The following is a 4,508-nucleotide window of genomic DNA, read 5'->3' as shown; positions in this document are numbered from 1 at the left end:
GGGGGAGAAACCTTAGCTGCTGCAGAGACCAATCTCGTTTATATGACAGGATGCTTTTTTGAAGTCTGGGAAATATTTTTAATCCAACTTCTTTGACATATAACAAACATAATCAACAAGAAAACATATTTAACAGACTATTGATCTAAAATGTCACTTTTCTTCTCTTTGCATTCCGCGTGCACGGTCTCCCCTGGTACACAACACCCCTTTCCCCCTAGGTCCAGATCCCCCCTAGCTTACATAGTCTTTGAGGTAGGTGGGCCTCCTCCACTCCCTAGTGGAGTGGTGTACGTCCAGAGCCAGGGCAGGGCTCTCTGGCAATGTTTTTGTCAGTTCTGGGGAAGGGACCTCGGCCATGGGGACCTCTGCTGGGGCTGATGTGCTGCTAGGCTCTTGGCTGCCTGTTGGTTCTGAGTTGCTACTGTCCTCCCCTCTGGGTAGAGTGCTTGCCCTTGGATGTGTGGGAGCGGTTGCCTCTGGTTCCCTGGGATTTGGGCCATCATATTTGCTGTCCTCAGGCATGCCCGGGTCCGCGGGAAGGAGGCGGCGGCACAGTTGATCAATGTGCCGCCTCCACAGCTGGCCATCTTCGCAGGAGACCTCATAGGAGAGGGGTCCTGTCTTCAGGACGACTCTTGCCAGAATCCAGGTGGGACCCTGGGCGTAGTTCCTGGTGTACACAGGGTCCCCTGGGAAGAACCCTCATGGGGCCTCCTGATCTTCAAGGTTTGCGCTGTGTTCTGGTGCCCTGTCTGGATGGAGGTGGTCCAGCCGGGTCATAAGGCATCGTCCCATGAGAAGTTCAGCTGGACTGTGGCTGGTGGTGGAGTGGGGGGTTGTGTGCTGGCCAAATAGGAAGGTGGCCAGCTTGTAGTCCCAGGCCCCCTGGTCCATGTGGCGCAGCACCCCTTTCATAGTTCGGACCATGCGTTCTGCCTGGCTGTTGGTGGCGGAGTGAAATGGAGTGGAATGTATGTGCCTTATGCCATAATATTGCACAAACTCCTGAAACTCTGTGGAGGTGAAGGCTGTGCCATTGTCAGCTACCAAAGAGTCCGGTATACCATGGGAGCTAAAGATCTGCCACATCGTGCAGATGGCCAACTGGGATGAGGTAGATGGGACCGGTACCACCTCCAGCCACTTCGTGTAAGCATCTACCAATAAAAAGCAGATCTGTCCCTGGAAGGGCCTGGCAAAGTCCAGATGTAACTTTGCCCAAGGCTTGTGGGATGACTCCCATGGCCGCACCAGTTCTTTCGGAGACTTGGGTCAGTACTCCTGACATTTCTGGCCATGCTTTACTGTGTCCTCGATTTCATTGTCCAACCCTGGCCACAAGACATAGCTCCAGGCCAGGGCTTTCATCCTGACTATCCCTGGGTGGCTCTCATGCAGGGTGGTGAGTTCTCGACTTTGCAGAGGTGGGGGTATCACCACCTGGCTGCCCCACAGCAAGCACCCCTTGTGGGAGGACAACTTGTCACAGTGAGCTGAGAATGCCAAGAATTCGAGTCTCACTGGGCTGGCAGGTGACCTCCTCCCCACCCAATATATATATATATTTTTTTGGGGGGGGAAGAAACCTTAGCTGCTGCAGAGACCGATCTTGTTTATATGACAGGGTGCTTTTTTGAAGTCTGCGTAATATTTTTAATCCAACTTCTTTGACATATAACAAACATAATCAACAAGAAAACATATTTAACAGACTATTGATCTAAAATGTCACTTGGTTAGATTTTTTAAAAAGTTCAGTTGGTTTCCTTGTTGTTAACAATATACCTTATCAACTTGGCCCCATCTGTGGATGCTTAAGTCTGCAAATTGGGACTATGTAGAGAGAAACAGATTTTTCTACAAACTTGGGGGAACCAGGTTTTCAGACAAATCTGAAAACTTTAAAAAATGGAAGAGGTTTGAATTTCACCAAAACAAAGGAATGCTGTCTGTGCTTGAGCAGACAATGTGCCTCTCTCTATCCAGCCTCATCTACCCTCCTTGCAGTGGAGGCAGCAGATAGAGAACCATCCATACCTCACAGGTAGAGCAGGAGAGGAAGCCACTGACACAGTCCATAAGCCAGGAAGATGGAGGTGGTGGTGTTGAAGGTGGAAGGGGGAGAGAAAGAGAGGAAGACTGAGGGACAGAAACAGTGGTGGACTGGTGAGGAGCAATGGATACTGCTCTTCCCCCAGCCATATGAGCCTCAAAGGCGGCAGTAATGCATACAGGTGGGTGGGAAGAGCAGGAGTTGGTGAATGGGTGTTCCCGTGAGTAGAGGAGGAAGGCATTCCATCCCCTATGGGTCTTGAAGGTCTTCCAGGAGGGAGAGCTGGGGCTGAGGCAGTGGCAGCACTCCTGGCCAGCTGGGGAAGAGGAAATGGAACTGCTGCCACTTCCCCCACTGCTGTGTGAGCTGGGAGTTCTGCAGGCAGCCAGGTGGAAGAGGAGAAGCCGCAGTCACCACCAATGTTCCCTCTAAGCTCTGGAGTCATGTGAGCAAAAATTCTACTTTGTGAACTACTGGCATTAAAGTTGTGAGTTAGCAATTTGGCTACTACATAAATTAGTCTGCTCTGGAGCCCTCCTTCCTGAGCAAGGACAAAAATGTGTGAGCCAGAGGCTAAAAAACTGTGAGCTAGCTCACACTAACTCAGCTTAGAGGGAACACTGGTCACCAGCAGCAATGCAGGTGGGAGAGTGAAGGAAGAGTGGGAACCAGCAAGTGGATGGCCCATGCGTGAGAGAGGAGAATAAGATTTCTCCCTCACCTGTCTTGTGGTTTTCCCACTTGTCAATAAACTGAATTCTCAGTATGGCCCCATGTGGGAATACTTAAATTATGAGATTGGAGCTATGAATAGACAAGAGATATCTTTCTACAAATGTGAGAAAAGAAGACCCAGGTTTGCATAAGTTCTTTTAAAAAACTTAAAAAAAATTATACACTCTGTGTGTGTGTGTGTTAAAATCCCACCCAAAACAGAAGCAGAACCTGTACCTTTAAGAAATGAATGCTCTCTAAGATCTCGGAGGGGGTTGTGGGGGTTGCTAGGCAGCCAAATCAATCTTGCCAGCCTTCAAACCTTTTTTTTGCCAGTAAAAGGCAAACGGAGGGCCTCCCAGTTTACCCCTGTTCCCGTCCTTCCTGCCCTAGAGGGAGGACTCATTGGGGCCAGGCCCAGAAGTAACCACTGAAAACTTGCTTCCATGCAATTTGTGTGACTTACCCTGGTGCAATGGTTACTGGATGACGTGATCTCATGTAATTCTCCTGGGCCCAGCAGCAGCCTCTGCACAACTTGTGCCACTTGGCTATGTTACCTTAAGCCACTCAGCCTAACCTAACTGACAGGGTTGTTGTTAGGATAAAATGAGGGAAAAGGTGGGGTAAAAATGAAGTAAATAAATTATAAAAGTGAAGACTGGGGGTCAAAGGAAAAAAAACCTAGTTGGTGAATGGGAATGAGACAGTCCTTGCTGGTTCCGCACTTGTAACTATTCTATTCCTGTGATAATTCTAAAGATACTGCCTTCACCCTTCAGTACATCAAGAACATATGATGATCCCTACTATCTATGATGTCTAAATACAGGACTATAGTGTAAAGCAACAGGTAAGGAAGGGTTTTCTTACATGCTATTCTGCATGTTTGAATTCACCCTAAGTGAATGGGAGCTGGGATGCAAGTTTGCTTGAACATCAGAAGAGCCTTTAGCTACACAGGTATATTTTGCCTGCATTTGGTTCTCCTGAGAAGTACTCCTGTTAAGGAATGAACTTAATATTTGAGTTATGGACTATGTTTATTGCTATACAAAATGGACTGTGCACACACACACACACACACACACGCTCAGAAAGCTGTACAAGTCACCTGTTGTGATACTACACATAGAAGGTGCATGCATAAGCCTCAACACGTGAATGAGGTTTCAGCTACACAGCTACCAGCCTGGTGAGGAAGCACACATCTCCATTATTGTCAGCAAAACAACAACTTGAGAAGAAGCAGCCCCCATTGCTGAACTGTTTGTAGTCCCGCACTCCACATCTCTGCTTTGTTTCTACATTGGCATTTCCTGCCAGATGGACCTTTGATGACCAGAGGAATGGCCAAGCTTCATCTGCACTTCAAGGGAGCATCCTGATGCCAAGTTTTCACACTTGCCCAGATGCCATCCTTTGAGTTAGGTCTTAGGTTACAATATTGTCCAATCCTCTAGGTAGCTACCCCTCACTACACACAACCAATGGGACTGTTTTTGGGACGGACTAATAGGTAGGTGGGTCAAGAGGTTGGCACAGTTGCCACCCACCCAAAAGACCATCTATAAAAGGTAAGGACCATTCAACTGGCCCTTCCTAGCTAGCATTCCCTGCAACAACCCCTGTCTGCTTTATACTCCCCTTTTTGTCCAGCTTGCTATACCCAAACCCTTGCCTCTACTTTGATCTCTTGATCTGCAGTCAGGAGACCCACACGTGCTGGCTGGTTCTA

At 48.3% G+C, this 4,508-nt stretch overlaps 1 protein-coding gene across 1 annotated transcript in view; it reads right to left on the bottom strand.

Annotated features, from left to right (window-relative positions):
- LOC107113873 (epidermal retinol dehydrogenase 2-like) overlaps positions 1 to 4,508 on the bottom strand; it is a 44,485-nt gene that overhangs the window by 15,203 nt on the left and 24,774 nt on the right. The window lies entirely within an intron of this gene.

Source organism: Gekko japonicus, unplaced genomic scaffold (genome assembly GCF_001447785.1).
Source record: "Gekko japonicus isolate JY-2015 unplaced genomic scaffold, Gekko_japonicus_V1.1 scaffold382, whole genome shotgun sequence".
NCBI lineage: Eukaryota > Metazoa > Chordata > Lepidosauria > Squamata > Gekkonidae > Gekko > Gekko japonicus.
This window is presented reverse-complemented; position numbering and strand designations above follow the sequence as displayed.